The sequence below is a fragment of the Canis lupus genome, chromosome 31 (assembly GCF_011100685.1).
Source record: "Canis lupus familiaris isolate Mischka breed German Shepherd chromosome 31, alternate assembly UU_Cfam_GSD_1.0, whole genome shotgun sequence".
In the NCBI taxonomy this organism is placed as follows: Eukaryota; Metazoa; Chordata; class Mammalia; order Carnivora; family Canidae; genus Canis; species Canis lupus.
Window position 1 is genome coordinate 19,771,194 of NC_049252.1, and position 24,155 is coordinate 19,795,348.

The following is a 24,155-nucleotide window of genomic DNA, read 5'->3' on the forward strand; positions in this document are numbered from 1 at the left end:
ATATGGTTGGAAAATACCCTGTGGATTTGGAAGAAGAGAAAGGCTATTCTGATATTTTTACCATTCTATGTTTAAAGATCAAAGAAATGTACAACTGAAAAGCTTCTGCAACTATTTTATATTGTTAAGATTGGAAACCTAAAGAGGTTATTAATTTAAAAGCAAAAATATGATAATTTTTTTTTGTTTTGATTTTGTCTTGCTTGGTTTGGATTTTGGTTTTGTCTATATCCACAGGACCAGTACAAAGAAACTATACTGTGGACCTGAAAATAGAGGAAATTGGAGTTTTCAGAAGATGGTTCAAGAAAACAAAAGGAACTAGAATTGAGACAGTGAACAGAGCTCTGAGGTAAAATGAGGAAATATGAACTGGGGTCTGATTAGTCCAAATTTCCTATGGAGGAATAACTTTCAGTTAATAGGAATATTATCGAAATAGTTTTGTTTTCATTTAGCTTTTATTATTTTTACTCTGACAGAATGAATCACATTGTCCATAATTATTTGTCCATAAATTTTTAATCAGTATATGATACATATGTATAGAGCCATAATTTTAAAATTATATATATATAATTATATATATATAATATATATAATATATAACACCAAAATCACTATATATATATAATATATATATTATATATAATATAATAATATATATATTATAATATAATAATATATATATATTATATATATATTATTATATATATATATAATATATAACACCAAAATCACTAGGCAAAGTCTGGGAATGTAGCTTAGCTGAAAGCATCAAGAGAAGGGGAGAAAAGCTGTGGAAATCTTTAGAAATATGTTTGTTCTGGATTTACCATAGCTTTTTTCAGATTATCTATATTTCTTATTTATATATTTGGTTTTCAAATAAATTTTTATTTTTTTGAGTGAACATACACTGAAATTATGAGTCCAAAAACACTACAATCTGTTAAAATTATGATTCAATTTGAATTGAATTGTTATTTCCTTGACAATACTGTTTATATCTGGGTATTTTTCATTTTAGCCATCTTAGTGGGTGTGAAGTAATATTTCATTGTGGTTTTGATTTGCGTTGTCCTGATAGATAAGGATGTTGAAGATTTTATTTTGTATTTATTGGGCATCTTTGTAGCTCCTGTATACAAATATCTATAATTTTTGCTCATTGTTTATGTGTTTTTGTTTGTTTTTCCTGTTTTAGGAATTCATTATACATTCTGCACACAAATTCTATATCAGATTTATGATTTGCAAATATTTTCTCTCATTCAGTGGATTATTGATCTTGTTATACATAGCATAAAAATTTTTAATTGTGATGAAGTCAAATTTATCTCTTTCTTTTGGATACTTTTGCTTTTGCTGTGATACCTAAGAAACCATTGTCCATATATTCTTCTAAGTTATTTTAAATTTAGACCTTAAATTTTTATTTAAGATATATTTTGTGTTAATTTCTATGTAAGGTGGGAGGGTTGGCTTTTTTTTTTTTTTTTTTTTTTGCATGTGGATATACAATTGTCCCAGTATCGTTTATCGAAAAGGTTTTAAATTTGTTTGGGCACTTTTGTAATGAAACAAACCACAAAGGTAATTTTTCGCTTCTGTATTCTCAGTCCTATATCCATTGATCTGTATGTCTATCCTTATGCCAATACTACACTGTGTCAGTCCTAGACTCTCTTTTGGAGTAGACTTTTGGATTACTAATTCAATCTCTTTAATTATTGTAGGTCTATTTAGATTTCCTGTTACTTCCTGAGTCAGGTTTGGCAGCTTGTGATTTTCTAGGAACTGTCCATTTCATCTGATTATCTAATTTATTCACATACAATTGTTCATAGCATTCTTTTAAAATCCTTTTTTATTTTTATAAGATTGGTAGGTTCTCATTTTAGTAGTCTGAATTTTTCCCCATTTTTGTCTTGATCAATTTAGCTCAAATATGTCAGTGCTGTTATCTTTACAAAGACATATTTTTGGTTTTGTTGAATTTCTGTATTTTAATTTTAATATTCTCTATTCCATAATTTCAGCATGAATCTTTATTATTTTCTCCCTTGACGTAGGTTCAGTTTGCTCTTCTTTTTTGAGTGTTTTAAGGTTGCAATGTAGGTTGAGATCATCTTTTTTTAACATAGTCATTTTCAGCTAAAAGTTACCTCTTAATGCATAATTCATGTAAGATTGCTCAGGGCCCTTTCTCATACTTCAACCACAGTACTTCTGCTTTTATATGATTTATAAATTGACATATAGCAAGATTTTCTTTGAAAGTCAGGCTCTGTGTGTGTGTGAGTGTGTGCATAGGAACGGTTTAAAACCAAATCCACAGAAAATCTCTTAACAGAAGAGAACTCAGTTGAAGCAGAGAATGTATAAAAATAACAAAGAATTGGAACTAAGTAAATCATAATTCAGCATACGACATGCAAAAAGTGCCAGGTATTACTTATCTATTTCACAATTGTGCCCCTGACACTTATAATGGTAACCTTTAAATGTAATTTAAAATTTTTGGAAATTGGTATGTAGAAACCTGTGATTTTATAACATACATGAAAAACAAATAATCAAAAGCTGTTAAACTCATGTTTCAAGAATATGTCAAGTACACACCTCCTACAGGGCATTATTTTATATATGTTTCCATTTGTAAATGTTTTTTAATGTATTATTTTACAAAATAATAATATCCTGAACTATGCTCTTCAGTCAAGCATACTGCAGTGAGGTTTGTGTACATTTAGAGTGTGCTGGTAGAAAAAGGAAATATTCAGGCACACTCTGAAGACCATTTAGCTTCCTGTCAATCCATCAAGAAAAAATACCAGAGAAAATCTATCCAGCTCATCTAAACGTCATGTATTTTGTTCCTAATTCTAGTGGGAAAGTTTCCATCTGGAAATTTTGTAAAACCTAAAAAATTTAAGAAAGAAAAATCATTTGTAATTTTTTTAGTCAATAATAAATTATAAATTTCCTAAGTATCTCATTATTTTAAAATTAGCATCCTCCCACTATAAGCTGCTTTTTGAAATTATGTATTCATAGAACCTTACATTATGAAGTAATCTGATTTTTTCAAGTGAAGCAAAAAACATCGAAGGAATTCATGACAGCAAAAGTCCTCCTCATCCCATACAATTGTACTTGCCATAATAGAGATCAATATCCATAGCACAGGGGGAGAAAGATCTCTCTCTATACTTCAGAGTATGTTTTCAACTTTATAAAAAGGTAATCCTGATGGTATAAATAGGTCCTACAATGTAAGATTTAACTGACTAATTGTATATATTTTATTTAAGTATTCTTTATACCAGTAAAATGAATAATTATTAGCATTTTATTTGGCACATATTTTTCATTCTTGACTTCGCTTCCCAGTTGTATATTGGAAAATATTTCCAAGCAAAGCATTCTAACACCAATAAAATGTTTTTCACTAATAATTTTGTTGGAATATTCATAGTGCATGCCAAAAAAGAGTGTATGTAAATTAGGATGAACAATTATATCTCAGGAATCTCTCTGTCTCTCTCTCTCTCTCTCTCTCTCACACACACACACAGATTTAATGAACCAGAGTTTAAAAGGCTTTTGTGAAAAAGGCAAGAGGAGGGAGAAATCATCAATTATATCAGGATGTGTAATTCATGTAAGGAAGAAATCTGAAATATCCCTAAAGAGTAATTATTTCCAAAGCTGTCATAGGCAATGCACTATATGACTTAAGACCAATTTTATAAGTTAACCTTCTTTTTCCTAGGTCACGGGAGTTGAATCCTATTGCTATTCATTAATTTTTAATTCCACTGAATAAAGTCATGCTTCTCATTGTTCAATTTAGTTCCATTCTGTATCATGGAAGTAAGAAAATAATTATTTTTGTCTTGACATTTTATTTCTGGCATCCAGAATCATAGTAATGGGGTAATTTCATCATGCTACATGCTGATATTACTTGTTAGCATTGGAAAGAGATGCATGACTAATAATGAAAGACCTTACATCATGAGAAATTGATAGCACAGTCATTAGATCAAATTTTATTGAAACTATCCGATAAATAACACACAACTCATCCTTTTATTTTTTCCAAAAGTAACTTAATCGACAAAATATTATGGGACACCCAGAAGAAGAAAAAAAAATATTTATCATCTAAAAATTGAAGGCTATTTATAAAAATAACTTTCTGTAGCAACAACATACACATAGTAATCCAAGTGTGAAGATGTATTATTTTAGTCTGCAATATTTACATTCTCACAGGAATATTCTTGTATTTGGAGCTAATTATTGATGCCTAGGTCATGACTGGTCTAGAGTTTTGTTCTGGAAAACCTGTATAATATTAACAGAAGAATCTCATGGTTAAGAGAGAAATATTGGGAACCAACATCACTTAATTCACTCTTGACATTCTTCATTTCAACATGGCAACACATTAACTTTCTCCTTTCTTTGGAGCCACTTGTACTTTTTACAGTCATTTAGAACTTGTAAGAAACAAAAATAAGTTTCTTAATGCCTATGGATATACACTTTGTGTATTTATATTCATAAAAATCCAAATCTAAATATCTTTTAAGCTATAGATATCTAGTTTGAATAAGACCTTTGGATGATAGCTATATAAATGTAAGAGGATTTACTTGGAGGTCATGTCTAGAACAGACTAAATTTAAGATTTTTTTTTTTTGTAGCAATACCAAATCAACACTAGAAAAATATCCTAAGCACCAGAGGCATTTTAACCCAATTATCTGTATGAATCTATCCAATATATTTCAGACATCATAGCTGTTGTATTTTGGCATTTCTATTCTTCAATGTCACTTCTCATTAATGCACTGGTTCTGTTACTGTCATTTGATGACTTCTCCACTGTCATTTTACTTCATTAACTGATTATTTTCTAATTGCTATTTTATGCTACTGTTTGATTCATCAGCTTTTAATGTTCCACTTAATTGACTTCTTTGTCTAAATGATGGGAGAGAAAATGTGGCTGAATTAATCATTTAGCTTCTGAATTCTGATATAGTGAGAGCTTATTTTGATTGTTCCATTTTCTAGATAGCAAAACTAAGGATTGGTGTCTGCAGTCTACTCAAACATCCTTCATTAAAAGTATTTCTTACTCCTGCTTTTTCAGTTTTTAGAAAAGTTGAATAACTTCAAAGACATCAAATATATACTACATTTTGCTCATTTTAAAAGTTATGTTATCTTTCATTTTTTCTATAAGATTTCACTTGGCAGGATTTTAAATCATAACTGAAATTGTGTTTTATGTAATTTAGTAAAAATTTTAAATCAGAAATCTTCAAAAAAAAAGAAATCTTCAGATCAAAAATATTTGCAAATAAAGAGTATGTTGGGGCCTTGTTGGTGTTGACTTAGGGGATACCAAATAGCAATTTTTAGGAAAATTAAGATAATAAACATAAAAATTATAAAGTTCAATTTATTTTCATGTTCAAAATTTTCTTATTGCAATTCTTTTTGAGGAAGGATCTGGGTCACAGAGTCTAACATGACTAATTTCATACAACAAATAAAAGTCAGAATTGAGGGCCACCTAGGTGGCTGAGTCACCTGGATGACTCTTGATTTGGGCTCAGATCATGACCTCAGGGTCATGAGATCAAGCTCTCCATCAGGTTTTGCACTGAGTGTGGAGCCTGCTTAAGCTTCTTTCTCATTAGTTCCCTCTGCTGTCTCTCTCCTCTCTCCACCACCCCCACTTCCCACCCTCAGCCTCCTCCATATCCCTGCACTCTCTTGCTGGGGTGTGTGTGTGTGTGTGTGTGTGTGTCACAATTGAAATTCAAATCAAGCTTTGCCAAACACAGAAGTCTGAGTTCTATCTAAACTCTTAGGCAATGAATGATGTGGAATCAAAAGTCAGATGGCATATATGTGCTTGACAAAAAGAAAGGCTGCTACTCCTCACTCCATCATGGTCATCTCATATCCTCATTGACAAAGCCCTAAGAGATTCCAAAGCTTTATGCTTCTTTGTCAAGCATGAGGCATGGGAATTGAAGTCAAGCTGGAAACTCAATGCACAGGGTGCAAACTCTTAGGTATCAAATGTATGCCTTAACTTAGATCCTCATCACTTCCTTGGGAGGCTACACAGTTCCCATTCTTTTTTTTTTTTTTCACAAAATATTATTTTCTTTATTCATGAGAAATATACAGAGAGAGGCAGAGACATAGGCAGAGAGAAAAGCAGGCTCCCTCATAGGAAGCCTGATGTGGGACTCGATCCCAGGACCCCAGGTTCATGACCTGAGCCAAGCATCCCCACAGCTCCCATTCTTACATAACCTACAAATATGTCTCAAAGTGGGAGAGTTTTTCATGTATTATGCCTTCATCTCCAAAGTTTTCCTATTTTTCTTTTCTCCTTTCAGGACATGTCAGGGCATGTCTATAATTAGGTTAAGCTTCTATTTTTTTTTTCAAGATTGTATTTATTTATTCATAGAGACACAGACAGAGAGAGAAGCAGAGACAAAGGCAGAGGAAGAAGCAAGCTCCACGCAGAGAGCCTGACGTGGGACTTGATCCAGGGTCTCCAGGGTCATGCCCGGGCTGCAGGCAGCGGTAAACCGCTGCGCCACGGGGGCTGCCCAGCTTAAGCTTCTATATGTCAGATCCAAACATCAGAAAAGGTGAATGATGGATAATTTGCCTCAGTTTGAACTGAAAAGAGGGAAATGCTGTGAGAAATTCTAATTATTTAGTAAGTGATTCTCCATTTAAGAAAACAAGTAATGGCCACACAGTGTTAAAAGTACTGTAGTGTATAATCATACAATAAACACAAAACCTTGAGATCAATATATTTAGGGAAGGGCTTCATGACATTCAAGCTGGATTTTGTTAATGTTTTACTTTTTAGAGTAGTTTAAGGTTCACAGAAAAGTTGAGGGAAGGTACAGAGATTTCTCATATATCTTTACCCCCAAAGATGCATTGCCTCTGCCAAGCTGGATTTTTAAGAATGAGTGGGAATATATCTAGGCAACAAAATGAGAGATTGAACCCTTGGACACAGCCCTTGAAGGACATGAGGAACAGGTCCTGTGGCACATTGCAAAGGCCGGTTTTGTTAACTATGCCAAAGGACGTGATCTGAAGTGTAGGATCCTAGGCTGGGAGGACAACAGCAGCCATAGAATCATGAATAATCCAACCACATACAGATGTTTAAACTTTTCATATTGGAATTGTTATGTCCTGAGTATTTGGGTTCCCCTACCCCCAAATTCTTGTGTTGAAACTCTACCCACAAATATGATGGTATTACAAGGTGAGACCTATAGCAGATGATTAGATTAAAATGAGGTCCTGAGGGTGGAAGCACTCATGAATGGGATTACTGTCCTTAGAAGAGTCAAGAGGGAGTTTCCTTGAACTTCTGCTCTCCACCATGTGGAGATACAATGAGAAATCAGGAGTCTGCAACCCAGGAGAGGCTCCTCACCAGAACTCAAGCATGCTGGCAACTTTACCTCAGACTTTCAGTCTCCAGAACTCTAAGAAATAAATCTCTATTGTTTATAAGCCACCCAGTTTATAGTACTTTGTTACAGCAGCCCAAAGGGACTAAGACAGACATTAAGGGAGTTCAAAGTATTTCAATCAGGGAAAATGACATGGTTGGAAAATGTAAGAGAAAGAGATGTGGGTCATTAGGCAGAGAAACACTTAAAGAGTTCCAGCAAAGGAAGGGCTAAATTACACTAGAGATATGAATATTATCTGCTTTAGCTCATGGCAAGTCTGTTTATCATAGAGGATTCCCATGGATTGCAAAACTAATATGGTAAATGCTCAGTAACTATTAACTCTATGTATTTTACATGTGAAGCTCATTGAATAAGAGCTGTTATATTTGTTTTTACCATATTTTGGAATTTGCACACTTTTGATGTTTCCTCAGAACATACAAAGTACTAGTACATACTAGTACAGGAAAAGGGCCATTTCTCAGAATTTCATTTTCTTGACGTTAATTCAAGTGGCAGAGGCTGAAGGCCTTCATCTAAATAGTGTAATGGACAGTGTAGGGTAAATCTTGGTCACTTTCTCTAAATATAGGGCTTTCCCTTTAAGAAACTTCTTACCAGTTGGGTAGATAACAGCCCCTTAATGGTAGCTGTCAAAATATACTACCATGTTGCAGAAGATTTTAAGTCATTTTAAATTTATTTTGAGTCAATGCAAGAGTTTGAAAGAATTTGCCAAACTAAGAAATATTAATTACTATGATATTTTATTATAGTTTAACATGCAATATTATATATGCATTTTCTAGTTGAGGTCAAATGCATACATTTAATAAAAAGAAAAAGAACAGAAAACACACTGAATGCTTTTTCTCAAAGTAAGGCATTTGTCCTTCTCTTAAATCCACTGAAGTTCTTTAAAAAAAAAAAAAAGATTTTATTTACTTACTTATGACAGACACAGAGAAAAAGAGACAAAGACATAGTCAGAGGGAGAAGCAGACTCCCTTGTGAGCCTCCCTTGTGAGCTTCTCCTCTTCTGGGGGGAGAGAGGGGCTCAATCCCAGGACCCCAGAATCTCCACTTGAGCCAAAGGCACTCAATCACTAAGCCACTCAGATGCCACAAATCCACTGAAGTTCTAACATATTTTTTTTTATATATAGAATTTAAAATCCACTCAAGGGATTTTAAACACGAAAGACAAATATTTTGGATCATATCTGAATATTATTTTTTCCAATATATCAAATATTGAATGCTGTTGATAATTGTGAAAAAAACTTTCTTTTTCAAAAAAGCTTTTTTTCGATTTGATAAATCTGAGATGGTTAATATTTAGGAAATATATGCTAGAAATGATGCCATGCAAGTTCAGGTGTTCTGATATTGATAACTTCACTCTTAACCTAAGACACACAATTCAATAACTTGAAAGAGAAAGAATAAGAAAAAAGCTCAATATAGTACAGATCAGAATATGATTTAGTCATGATTCTCAGCCTGATTTTTGGAAACAGATACTCTAGAATGTTTTTCCTATGCTCAGTTGATTATAGCCCTTAAGTTCTGAGACAGTTAAAGAATTACAAATTAGAATCTGAATCTAGAAGGAGGGTATTTTGATGAAGACAGTCATTTTTTAGATGCTTCTCAAATAGCTTAATATCTCTTCAAAAATATTTTACTTCTGCTTACTTAGTGAAGGAGGTGCTTAAAGAGACAAGTACAAAATTGTCCTGAATACTCTTTCTCATACAACAGAATCAAAATTTTCCTCTATTATTTATTTAGGAAATAAAGCTCATTGCCATCAGAACATCAAGAAATAGCAGCTTAATTAGGCAGATGGTTCAATAACCTTCCCAATGAAGGTTATCTTTCTGTTCTAGATTCTTTTCCAGACTGACTCAATTGGAAAACAAAACAATTTATCTAGATATTAATGTTTCCATTAAAGAATCTCAAAACTGTGGTAGATGCCTGAGAAATATTTGCTGAATTCAAGCCACTGATGACACTTTAACATAGGCATTCATTACCCCACACACTGGTTACTGTAATAGCCTTCCAGGTTTTGTCTCAGTATCTGGTCCGCCACTCCCCAAAGTATCTTATCTTTCAAACTTCTTCATTAAATATCATACTGAAAACATCATTTCCTTATGTTTAAGAATCAAAAATGTATTCTTTATTTGAAGTAAAATGAAGTGTCAAATTTTGAAGCCTTTCAAATTCAGATTCTACCCAGTGTGTCCTTTTATATTTTCAAAGTTAGTCCATGTTCATTTCATGTTTGCTATCCCTATGCTATGGATGGAATGTTTGTATCTCCTCAAAATTCATGTATTAAAATCCTGAACCCCCCCCCCCGCCCACCGCAATGTGATGGTAGTAGTGGCCTTTGGGTGGTAATTGAGTCAGGAAGGTGGAGTTTTCATGAATAGGATTAGTAGGAAGAGACACAAGCGCTTGCTCTCTTTCTCTCTCTCCTCTCTGCCATGTGAAGTCTGCCATGTGCTTGCCAGACACAAGCGCTTGCTCTCTTTCTCTCTCCTCTCTGCCTCTCTACAGCAAGAAGACTGATGCTTACAAACCAAGAAGTGATCTCACCAGATACCAGATGGACTAGTGCCTAGATCTTAGACTTCCTAGTCTCAGAGCAGTAGAGTATAAATTTTTATTCTTAAGCCATCCAGTATATGATCATTTGTTATTGCAGCCCACATTAAAAAATAATGCCATATTATTCATCTATTGAATCCATTTGTTTATGTTTTCCTAACAAAGAATGCCCATAATTTTCACCTATAACAATCCATCTACTTCTATGTCTATAGTGTTCTTTTTTTTTTAAGATATTATTTATTTATTCTACTTCTTTGTTTAACCAGCACATATTTGTCTTTAGAAATTTATAGAATGTTGGGTCACCTGTGTGGTTCAATCAGTTGTGTCTGATTCTTGATTTCAGCTCACATCATGATCTCAGGGTCTTGAGATTGAGCCCTGCATTGGGTTACATGCTAGGCATGGAGACTGCTTAGCATTCTCTCTCTGCCTTCCCTAAAAAAAAAAAAAAAAAAGGTTTTAAGAATGTTTATATTTCCTAAGTTTTTAACTCTGTGTAATTGTCTATCATAGTCTAATTCATAAAAACTTCCTCTCCTCAATTTCCCATTCTTCCATTGTCCCATTCATTCTCAACAGATAAATTTATATCTCAATTCAGGAAAATAGAAGACATCAGAAAGCATTTCTTGTATCTGCCTACTACAAAACACTCAAAGCTACTAAAAAAAGAGCTGTCCATTCTTTTATTTAGGGCCAAAAACTACTTATGGTGTGGTTCTTATCTTCTTAGCTATTAAATTATTAAATTTCTTCTTTAATATTTATTTTTTCCACAACTAAATATGTCTCATCAGTTTTAAATAAAATGTCTGCTTGCATCCCCATATGGTCCTGACCCACAAAACACTCTCTTCTCTATATATAGTGGTTTCAGTTAACATCTGTGTAATAAGTATTTCTGAGAATATCTTTAGCCATACTTCTTTTATGAACCTCGAATCACATATCCAGTGGCTTTTGAAAGTAATCACCACTTGTATGAATCAAACATGTGCAAAACCAGATTCATAATTTCCTACCTCTTCCAATGTGCTCTTCTCTCAGAGAATGTTAACACCATTAAGGGAGAAACTTGGAAGTCACTTGTGAGTTTCTTTTTGTCCTTGTCCCCCAAAGAAAATGAATCATAAAGTCTTGTCACTTTTACATTCTAGATACCATTTAAAACCATCTGCTTCTCTCTTATCTTCATTCTTCTGCTTCTTCTGCTTTCATTTATTTATCAATAAATTCTGACCTGGCTTTTGTTTGCCACATTCCAAGAAAATCACTCACTAATTATTGTCATGTGGAAAGAGATAGAGATAGAAAGACGAGAGAGAGAGAGAGAGAGAGAGAGAGAGAGAGAGAGAGAGAATCTATCTGCAAGCTGGAAACCCGGAAAAATTGGTGGTAGGATTCATTCCAAGTCTGAAGGCTTGGAACTAGGGAAGCTAATGGTGTAATTCCAGTCTGAAAACAGAAGATGAGATGTCTCAGTTTGAGCAGCCTTTTGTTCTGTTGTGATCCTCAATGAATTGAAAACACCTTAATGACCTATCCCCGAATAACGTTTAATCTGGGTACCCCATGGCCAGTCAAGTGGACTTGTAGCTTATTTCATGGGCATGTTTTATTGCTTTATCTCACAATTGGCATATTTTTTTAGAGACATCAGTTTTGTATGGGGATAAATTATTGTCTTTTTAACGAACCAAGCTGTATTATAATTGATCTATTTGTTTCAGTTATGAGAACCAATAGGAATGATCACAATAGAGTAATCTCAAGTGTTTATTGGAAATTAATTAATTAAGAAATACCCTTGAAATAAACTAATTAGCTGTAATACCATTATATAGTTTGTTTAATAAATATTGATTTAATTTGTGTGTCAGCACAAACAAAAAGATATGCATTCCCTTTTTATCCATAAGAAGCCCATTGATTACAACCTTTGAGGCTCATTTGAAAATTAGATTCAGTGAGTTTTGTTCTCCATAGCTAAGAGAAAAGGATAATGTTCCTATCAACACTAAAAGAATCTAACTGGTACATTAAGCCTTTCATTTAATTCAGTGATCCTACCCTTACATTTATTCTATATGAGATTATGTTCTATACTAGTTTATGATAGAATATCATATAATATTTTCATTTTAAAGCAACTTCCATCTGTTAAGCCATTCAGCCTCTGGAAATCTTAATGAGTCAAATATCACATAAACATCATGAATGTGTATTTTTTATGCAGAAGTAAAATCAAAATAATTTCTACTTGAGGCTAAAAAGATTGCTTTCAGGGAACTTGTTTCCAAAAACACAACTTCTTCTTTTTTTTTTTTTCTTTTAACATTGAAGTTTCATTGTATTAAATGTGTTTTTACTTAAGTCATGCCATGTCATAGTAATAAGGCAACAAAGGATAGATACTGAACAAAAGAATATTTTTGCACCCATTCAGAGAAAAAAAAAAAAGAAGAAGAAGAAGAAAATAGTTTCTTTTGAAATACAGCCATCCAAAGTGTTAGTATGAGTCATGGTATTACTCCTTACAAAATAAAATAAAATACATACTCTAAAAATTATGTGACTACTCTTCAAATCAAGTTCTGACTGGATAATTTCTTGCATCCTATGTTATTAAAAACCCCAACAGCCAAGAAATTCAATCATATCTTGATTTAGAAGTTAGAATATTATTAAATACTATAATCTAGTTTAATATTTAATATATGATTATCTGGCTAGAACTCTAATTTCCTAAAATAAAAAATATTAATAATATAATTTGAGAGATTAATTGCTCATTCGAGTTACTGAGAATATTGTGCTTAAGGAGCACAGAGACAATACGCCTATACTTCTTAAAATTTTAAAATAAATTTTAATGATACCAAATTCACAGTATAGGTTGAATGGTATCTTCCCAAAAAGACATGTTGAAACTCTAAGTCCTAATACCTCAAAATGTGACCTTCTTTGGAAATAAAGTCATTGCAGGTATAATTAGGATGAAGGTCATATGGGAGTAGAGTGAGACCCTAATCCAATGTGATTGGTGTGCTTATAAAATGACCATGTGAAGGCACAGAGATACTGAGGAAATGTAATGTGAAAATGGAGGCAGAGGTTAAAATCATGCATCTACCAGATAAGGAATGTTGAGAACTCCTGGCTGTCACCAGAAACTGGGAGAAAAGCATTAAGAAGATTCTCCCTGAAAGCTCTGGGAAGGAATCAACTCTGCTAACACCTTGATGTTGGTTCTAGTCTCCAGAACCAAGAGACTGTTGTTTGAAGCTACACAGCATGTAGTATAAAAAATGAATATATCCACTAAACTAGGCTGGCAGCTGTATATGTGGGCATAATATACAGACACACACATATATGTAAACACATATGTATATGTACGTGTATATATATATATATGCAGCTTGGTTGAGCCAAAGTTTTGCTACTTTGTAGCCCTGTCTCTAAGGTTGAAATTAAATATTTAATCAATAACTATATTATTTGGGTGTGTGAAAACTGCTCTAATCAAAATGAACATGCCATAATTATTATGTTTTCCTTTATGAACATTTGAAATAAACACTAATTGGAGGTAAGTGAGTCCTATAGGTCTCCTCAGTCACAACGTCACTTCTATGTAGAAAAACAATAACCAGGAAAGTTGTTCTGTTTGTATAATATAGTCTTACCTGTATTCCCTTTAATCTCTGACCACATTTTGAAAAAAATGTTCATTCAAGGCAATAAGACTTATGATAGAGATAAGACTACTTAGGCAACCAGAATTCTCCAAATCTGTCATTGTACATAAGAGTATAATCTAATCATGTGTCAAAGATCACTCTAAAGAATGAAGGATAAAGTCTTGCTAGGCGGCTTGTATCTTATTCATCCAATGTGTAGTGTATCTCTATGACATCATACACAATCCACATAGCTTGAACATTTTCACAATTAAAAAGTCAGGATGCCTGGGTGGCTCAGCACTAGAGCGTCTGCCTTTAGCCCAGGGCATGATCCTGGAGTCCAGGGATTGAGCCTCACATCAGGTGCCCTGCATGGAGCCTGCTTCTCCCCATGCCTGTGTCTCTGCCTCTCTCTTTCTGTGTCTATCATGAATAAATAAATAAAATCTAAAAAAATAAATAAAAATAAAAATAATTATATTAATTCTAACTATAATCTAATTAACACATGATCAATCTCAAAATGAACATCCTTTCAAAATTCACTTATATTAACAACAAAAACTCTAAACCTTTATCTGTAAGCCTTTATTAGTTAGAAGTAAGGATGACAAAAATGACCAGCTATTTCTGGAGTATGACTTTGGCTTTTTATATAAATCATAGTGAACAAGACCTGGAGAGTGTTTTTCCAATTACAGACACTAACATACAGATAATACACTCTTGACTTCTATTTCTAGATATAGCAGACTAGATTCTGCACATCTCCTACCAAGAACAACAGGAAGTACCATCTGTTTGAAGATATCAGAATACTAATAAAACAATGAGAATTGGAGGACATATGATTTTATAACAGAGGAAAGTGCAAAGAAGAGACTTTAAGATTTAACTCTATTTTTCCCCTGAAACATTTGCAAGTGTTTAAGTAACAGTCTAGATGTTGTAAGGTGAGAGAGCTTTCAACAGTCTCACTAGGGTAGGATATTGCAGCTGGAGTTTCCAAAGGGGAAGGAGCTGTGGTAAACATCTGTGTTTTTCTGTTTGGAACCTTGAAAGGCTGGCTACTCCTTGGAACTCAGAGTGAAATGTAAATAGAATAAACCTGCACAAAGATTCAAATTCAAGCTATTTATTAGTGCAATTCCAGATTGGATTAAATTGAAATGTCTATATTCTACATGTCCTAACAGCAAATTTACTCTAGAACAAGATAAAGTTATTTAGAGCCAATAGCTTTTCCAAAAATTTTCGAATACATTATTGGATTTCACTTTTGAAAATATGGCAAGACAATATAAAATGGCTAAAAATAAAGAAAAATATATAGAGATTGATCTATTTATATCTATCTAGAAAACAAAAGGATTCAGATGTTTTATGAATCAATGTTTCCAACTAAACAATGTGTGTGTGTAAATATATATATATATATATATATATATATATATATATACATGTATATATGTATGTGTGTATGTATATATATATTTAACTCTGAGATTCTGTCATTCTTGTATATAATTTCCACTAGACTCACATACTGGTTAAGAACCTTTCTGAACATTAGGTGTGGTGACGCAATGGAAAGGCATTGTGCTTACAACTTAGAATGAACAGTCCATGAAAGCAGCTATCCACTAGTTTCTCACCTATGGGAGTTAGGAGCTAGCTCCACTCTAGGTGCGGAGGTGCCTTGGAAAGGCACTGTATTGAACTCGGAGACCCAAGCATTCCAGGCCTGCAGCTTGAGGCTAGCCTCTCACACACAGGAGGTACAAGGTAGCTGCACAGGAGTTGAGGGCCTGTGGAAATGATATGTAGTAAACTGTGAGCAACCAGTGTTTCTGGAGAGCAGCTATGCACTACCCTCTCACCTCCCAGTTTTAGAACCTTGATCAAAGGCCCCTGAGGAGGCTTGCGTGAAATGTGGCCTAATGTACTTTGCAGGCAGCTTCTGACAAGCCTCTAATGTAAGGGATTCAGAGCTATGTCCATAGTAGGTATGGAGCCCTGAGGGATAGGCTCTGTGCTCAACTCTCACAAAGAAGCATTCCTTGAACACAGCTTTCAACTGGCCTCAAACCTATGGTAGATAGAAGGTAGATCCACTCTAGGTAAGGAGGTGTCATGGAAAGGCACTGTACTGAACTCGGAGACCCAAGCATTCCAGACCTGCAGCTTGGGACTAGCCTTTCACCCAAGGGAAGTACAAGGTAGCTGCACAGGAGTGGAGGGCCTGTGGAAATGATAAGTAGTAAACTGTGAGCAATCAGCATTCCTAGAGAGCAGCTTTACACTACCCTCTCACCTACTGGCCTTAGAAACCAAAACAAAAGCACATGTTGTGGCTCCAGGGAAATGGGACCTACTGCTCTCTGAGGAAAAAACATTCCTTGCAGGCAGCTTCTGACAAGCCTCTAACGTAAGGGAGTTAGAAGCTATGTCCACAGTTGGTGGGTAGGCTCAAGGGACATGCCATGTGCTCAATTCTCAGAAAGAAGCATTCCTTGAACATAGCTTTCAACTAGCCTCAAACCTATGGAAGTTAGAAGGTAGCTCCACTCTAGGTGAGGAGGATATATATGTGTGTGTGTGTGTGTATATATATACACACATACACACACATACATATCTCCAAGGAAACAGATGAGAATATAAACATATGTATATAAAAATATAAACATCAAGTGAAAAAATTAAATGAATCATTATGAAGTGATATTTTCTATATAGTTTAAAATCATTGAGCATGTAATACATTTGACTCGGATTGTAATTTATTGTGAGGCTGTGCTGTCAACATGGTAGTCACATTTCACATTGAGAGATGAAATATGTCTAGTCTAAATGCCACTTTGTAAGCGTAATGTACATACCAACTTGCAAAGCTTAGTATGAAAAATAAGTGAGTTATTTGTCCAATTTTTAGTCTATCATTATAAAGACAAGGAAATAATGAGTGAGAATCTCTGTGCCCCCCATTGTCTCCTTTCCAAAAAGTGATCTTAATTTAAGGCACTGTAGGGACAATATTTGGGAGTCATTCATCTGTACTTTTGCTCCACTAAAATAATGGTCCTCAGAAATTTTTAATTAGTTTGATATAATAAATCTTCTCAACTCTCCTTGGCATGCTATTATTACTAAGAAAGCCAATGTATATTATTTACTTCCTTGTTTAATGTGTTAATGTCTATGATGATATGTATTGGACAAATTAACTCAAAATTTAGAGACCTATTCCTCTAACTCAATATTCTTCGCAGTAGCACAGATAATTTATGATTTACAATTGTGTGATAGAAGTTAATCTCGAAACAGCACTATTATCATCTCTAACAATATCACTCTCTAATTAGAGCACAACCTGCATTGTTATTGCTTTAACTGAAGATCAATTTCTCAATCATTGAATTATATAAAGCCCTGAGAGGGAGAATACTTAATATCTCTGTCTTCAACTTGCTAGACTTTTCTGACCTGTCAGTACATCTAGATTTAGACTAACTATTAATGTAGTAGCTTATCTTTAATCTGTGAAAATATCTGACAGCTGAGATTTTATAATGATGTGCATCTTTGCTACCTCTGCCCATAAATCTTTGATAACACAGCATCATTCTGCAAATTCCCTTTTTGTACATCCTGCCCCACTACCAGAGCGAAATATATTTTTGAATAGTTGTTGCTGTTACTTCATTCTTCTTACTTTCTTTAAATGTCATAAGCAAGACATGATTTCTTCTTCCTATTTATTTTATTTTAAAGTGCAGAAGGGGGTCCTTTTTGGTTGTGCTAGAAGTCAATTAATTTTTATTTTGACAATAGAAACAAAAACATAAGGCCCCTACATCACCATCATAATGTCAGCTTATGAGCAGCTGAGTAAAAGGACCAATAAAGTACTAACAGAAATGGTATGACCAAGCCTTTTTCCCTCTGAAGACTATAAATCTCATAAGAGAACATTTTTAGATATTGATTGGTCTTATTAGACCTGTGGTTGCCATGAAGTTGTGTCAGTGGATCTTCCTTCAAGAAATAATTTGCCATTCATCTACAATGAGTTAACTGAGTCAGATGCAGTAAGGTTATCCTTTGTCTTATAAGGGTTACCTCAACATATCTTCATACCACTGGACTCCTAGATATTCCACTGTGGTAAAATACCTCTGAAATTTTATCAAATTTATTTCCTACCCTTTGACATGAAAATGTCCACCCAATTAGTTGAGAATAGTTGCTAATTCTTGCTCACTAGTTCTAATCAGCATAATGTTATAAGTGTAATGAAACATTATAATATTTTATGGAAAGGGTAAGGTGGTCAAGATCCTTGTAAACTAAATTATGACATATAACTGGAGAGCTGACATATTCCTGAAGTAAGATGGTGAAAGTGGGTTGCTGGCCTTACCAACTGGAAGCAAACTGCCTCTGGTAGTCTTTAAAACGGAGCTAGGGGGGGAAAAGACATTTTTCCAACTTACTAGCTATTACAGATACCAGGGGATGTCAAGTTACTCAAGCAGTGAAACCACATCTGGTACAGCAGCTAAAATTGGAGTCGTTACCTGGTTAAGGTATGATAATCCACTGTCATTTGACAATATCCATCTGTCTTTTGCATAGGCCAAATAAGCAAGTTGAATGTGGATACAGTGGGAATCATAGTCCCTGCATTTTTCAAGTCCTTAATGGTGATACTAATTTGTGATTTCTCCAGAAATGCAATAATGCTTATGGTTTAATATTTTCTAGGTAGAGGCATTTCTAGTAGCTTCCACATTCCTAACATAATAACCCTCCCTCTGTTGATCAGGGAACTGATGTGAGGATTCTGCCAATTGCTGAGTATGTCTACTCCAGTTATGACTTCTAGAACTGAGGAAATAATTGCAGTAGAGATTTAGAGATCCTCTGGATCCACTGGGAGATGGAACAGAGCCAAAACTCCATTGGTCTCCCGAGAGAGGGAGAGAGAGAGAAGGTGAGGAAGGAAGAGCGAGGGACGGAGGGAGAGAGAGAAGAGAGGGAGAGAGAGAGAGAGAGAGAGAGAGAGAGAGAGAGAGAGAGAGAAGATTTTAAGGAAATTGGCTCATGCAATTGTGGAGAATTGGCAAATCCAAGATATGCAGGGTAGGCCGGCAGGCTAGAGACCTTCAGGGAAGAGTTGCAGTTCAAGCCCAAAGGCTATCAAATGACAGAATTTCTTCCTATTTATGGAGGTCAGGTTTTTGTTTGTTTTTTATTTTATTTTTAGTTAAGACCCTTAACTGATTGAATGACGGCCACTCACATCATGGAGGATAATCTTCTTAACTCAAGGTCTGCTAATTTAAATGTTAATCTTATCCAGAAATATCTTCATAGAAATATCTTAAACAGTATTTGACCAAATAATCAATGCCTACTAAGGCCCAGCCAAGTTGACACATAAATTAACCATCACATCTGAGTTATAGTACATTCATGATCCTCTTCTCATTTATATCATTAATATCTTTTTATAGAGCAACATATTGCCTTCTGTTAACAAATTTATTCACCCTTCTCAATCCATTGGGAGATTCCTTTGCTTCACCTTTTTAATATTTTATTTACAACAATGTTTTATAGAATTCCTAAATGCTATGGATTGAATGTTTGTGCTTGCCTAAAATTCATATGTTGAAGTCATAATTACCAATGTAATAGTATTTGGAGATGGGGCCTTCAGGAACTGATTGGGTTTAGATGAGACCATGATCGTCGAACATCCATGATGGGATTAATTTCCTTATAAGAAGAGAAAGAGGCCAGAGTCTCCCTCAACTGACAACAAACCTAGAAGAGGCTCTCTGTAGTCATCAAAATGGTCAGTTCCTTGATCTTGAACTTCAGTGGTCAGAAGTGTGAAAAATAAATGTTAGTTGTTCAAACCAACCCTGTCTATGATATTTTGCTATAGCAGTTTGAGAATATATAGTCTAGTATACTTACAGAATATATAGTCTAGTTTCATTGCTTCCAATTTCTTATCACATAGTCATTTCTCCTTTAATTGCAGTTTGGCTTTCACTCCAAAATAGTACTAGGGTTATTTTTCCATTGTCTACAGTGAGATCTAAATGGCAAAGTAATGATCATATTTGGTCTTCTGCATTTATTCTCCTTAGAGAACTGCCACTGCTAACACTTTTCCATTTTTATCTTTTTCCTTCTATAGCATGGCACCATCTCATTTTTCTCCACTTTCTCTGTATTAAACAGAATAACTTAGCTATTATGTAGTAATAAGTAAACCGTGAAATATAAGAGAGACACAATATTCTTTGGTCTATAATGTTTCAGAAATTCCACTGGGCAGACATTGTCAAGTCTTTTTCCATAGAAGTGGGGAAGTTTCCTTGATGAGCATCCGAGTCTCCTCCCTGGGAGTATCCTCTTACTTGGTGACCTCTAGAGACCCTAGCTGCCCTCCAAGGAATCTCTCCCTAACTCATTGTTTGTGGCAACCTCTGAAATGAACATTGGGAAACAGGCCTCTCTTTTTGGTTGTCTGATGATGCATAATAAAACATCCTTTTTTTGTGGGGTATCCAAAAAAAACTCACAATTTATTGATGCTGTTTACAATAGGTCACATTCCAAATTGGCTTTTTTGACTAAGCCATTTTAATTAACTGAGAATTATTATAAGCATGTGTTTTGCAAAGTTTTTTGAGATCCCAGCTCTTAGTACTTGGAGGATAGAATTAATTAATTTTGACAATCCATAAAAGTCCTAATTCCTGATATATCTCAATTTTCTTTCAGTGTTCTTTGCAAAAAAAAAGCACCATGAATCCTGAATTTAAAACCTCCTGATAACATTTTGCCAAGTTAAAATTATTATTATTTTTTGCATCGAAAATATTTTTTTATTTTTGTATTTTTAAATTTTTTATTGGTGTTCAATTTGCCAACATATAGAATAACACCCAGTGCTCATCCCATCAAGTGCCCCCCTCAGTGCCCGTCACCCAGGCACCCCCACCCCCTGCCACCTCCCTTTCTACCACCCGTTGTTCATTTCCCAGAGTTAGGAGTCTTTCATGTTCTGTCTCCCTTCCTGATATTTCCCACTCATTTTTTCTCCTTTCCCCTTTATTCTCTTTCACTATTTTTTATATTCCCCAAATGAATGAGACCATATAATGTTTGTCCTTCTTCGATTGACTTATCACCAAGTTAAAATTATAAACAGAAAATATCAATATCCAATTGTATACACTCCTCCCCTAAAACTACAACCTTATTAGGCACATAAACTGCCTTTCTAGTTGTGTTAGGTGAATGCCTATATATAATTTGCCACTGTATAACATAGTTCTTCACCTGTCAGGCTTTTGGTATCAGTTTTTCTCTATCTATGTCCATATATCTAGCTATTGTCATATATTTGGGTTTTGTTATATTAGCACATTGCCCCTGCTGACATTCAAAGATTAAAAATTAATGTTCAGATGTGATTAATTACCTCAAACTGGAAGAGAGGTGCACATTTGTATTTCTGACAACTATGTCTTAACCAAAAAAGACTTGGAAATATAGTCTTTCTGCACGACAATGACAACCAATCAGTGTGAGAAATATACACGGTCTTTACTCTATAATTCTATTTTTTCTCATTTCCCTTTGATAAACTATATTTGAACCTTATCTTTTTTAAAGACTCTCTTATATTCACAATTTGTAGTATTTAAATTCTCTTTATACTCTTTGAAGTGAATAGACATATTCACATGGTATAGACATATGTCATTTATTTTATATCTATTATGACATTAATTGTCACAACTCTCTTATTAGAAATGTTTACCTAATTATATAAAATAAAGTCTGTTAAAGAAGAAGGTAGAAAAATTGTCCAAGTTCATAAAAAGTATGTGTAGTAAAGGATGAATAAAAACTCAGGTTTGTATTACTCAAAAAAAAATGCCCTGTGTATTGTATCATGCTAATTTAAACATATCATATCTAGGGGCACCTGGGTGGTGCAGTGGTTGAGCTTCTGCCTTTGGCTCAGGTCATGAACCCAGGATCCTGGGATGGAGTCCTCTGCATTAGGCTCTTTGTGGAGAGCTTGCTTCTCCCTCTGCCTCTGCCTCTGCCTTTCTCTGTGTCTCTCATGAATAAATAAAATATTTTTAAAAACAATTTTAAGGGATCCCTGGGTGGCGCAGTGGTTTAGCGCCTGCCTTCAGCCCAGGGTGTGATCCTGGAGATCGAGGATCAAGTCCCACGTTGGGCTCCCTGCATGAAGCCTGCTTCTCCCTCCTCTTGTGTCTCTTCCTCTCTCTCTCTCTCTCTCTCATGAATAAATAAAATATTTAAAAAAACAAAAAAAATAAACATCTAAAAAAATCAATAAATCACAACTTTGTCTTCAAGTCTCACTTTGATAGAGTCTCAGTCTACACAATGAGCTTCATACTCTTGCTGAGCTTTATAACCAAAGTCTAAACTCTTTCACCCACCTGTCATAATTTTAAGTCTCCTAATTATCTTAGCCTCAGTGTGTCTCCAATCTAAAAGCACTGCTTTCATCTTTTGTCAAAGAACATCTCTTTTGACATGTCATGAATGACACAAGCCCAGGATCTTTGACCTATATTGGGAGTCTAGACAAAGCAAAGTAATTATTAGAACCAGAGTTACTACAAACCTCACCCAAGATCAAACATGGAATCAGAGTCTATCATGCAATTCCATCAAGGGATGAGCTGGAGATATCAGAACAGAGAGAGCAGATACACAAGAAAAGATAGGAAGTAGAGCCTAGGGAGGAGGGTACCTCCTGCACTGGAGTTTAGTAGCTGTTAGAAACCCCAGAGAAAAAAATTTGGATTGCTGTAAGGCAAGACTTCACTGGGCTAACCCAGATACTGACTTTTTTCATTTAAGTTAATAGCACTGACATATTCTCTGGTTACTCATAATTATATTGGAACCAATGTAGAGCCCTAAATCATTCGTTTTTCTTAGCCAATCCTATAATTTTCATGTAAACTGTAAAGTTTTTACTATCTTGCTCATATTCAACTTTCTCTACCATCCAAGCTCAAACACTTGGCTATTTTTACTTGGCTTATTGAAATTTCCTTTTAGGTGGTATTTAATTTATTTGTACAATCATTGTTGATTTTCTGTCCAATAGCCTTACCTGCTCCCATTATTTTGTTCAATGGCAAACACTTCTCATAATCTTTCAAGCTGAAAATACAAGAAACTTGCTTGCTCAGACTTGTAAATAAAGCAGGCATTTGTGCTCCAATGTTTCTTAATGAAAGATGGAGGAAACTAGAAATTCCTAGGAAATTTTCCTTCCTATGTGAACACACATAAACGCACACACCCAGAAGAAAACAGGATTTTCTTATTCGTTGGCAGTAATTAATAGTGTCTGCAGGTGGCACTTGGGACTGGTAAAAAGTTGTGTCCCTGAGGAGAATCTGTTTACAGAAAGAATGACAGAGCAAAAATAGTAAAAACTCCTACATTTTGAGAAAGTTGAAGCAATAAACCAACTTTGAAAATTTAAGCTTTCCTAATCTTATAAAACAAGTATGTAATCAATGCCCTATTGTTTAAGCCAATATTGGTTAGGTGTTCGGTTTCTTGCAATAGATATGTCGTAACCAATAAACTCAAGTTTCTTCCACATTTATTGTCCCTTTCAGTGTTGTTCAGACACACATTTTCATTTTGCTCTTGTTCTTGTGCTACTTCTGGGATGTCAGGGTCATGCACATATTCACTAAACCAGTCATTTTCATACTCTGAGGTACAGATTAGACAGGAAGCTTCCTTTTATTGCTCTTACCAGATATAACCTCTCCATCTCCATTTCCAAAGTCCACATACTCACAATTTTGAAAGTATGAGACATCTGTCACTTTGGCAAAAAGTAGTTTTGGTGTACCACAGGTTTAAATTTGCAAAGTCACTCCTACTTAGCAATTATGTGATTTTGGAGATTTATTTAGCCTCTCTTCCTCTCAGATTACTCATTTTGAAAATGGGCAGAATGACACTTTTTTGCTGAACTATTATGAAGATTAAATCCCAGTTCTTTCCTTATAAACAATGCGATTCTAAGGAAATCCTGCTTAAATTTCCACATATGTAAAATGTGCATAATAATGACACCTTATAAGTTTTTGCTGAGTATTAATGCTGTAACGTAAGTAGAGCTCTTAGAATAGTGCTTAGCACACAACCATGTCTGCCGTTTTTCTGTTAATATTAGTTCAGTGCCTGACACTGAATA

The 24,155-nt window shown here is 34.5% G+C and overlaps 1 long non-coding RNA gene across 5 annotated transcripts in view; it reads left to right on the forward strand.

Moving 5' to 3' along the window:
* The window catches only part of LOC111093523, a 321,727-nt gene that overhangs the window by 290,856 nt on the left and 6,716 nt on the right, over nucleotides 1-24,155 (forward strand). For all 5 annotated transcript variants that reach the window (XR_005382195.1, XR_005382190.1, XR_005382191.1 and 2 more), the window contains one exon: nucleotides 238-352. This is a non-coding gene — a long non-coding RNA (uncharacterized LOC111093523). The remainder of the gene's footprint in view (nucleotides 1-237; nucleotides 353-24,155) is intronic.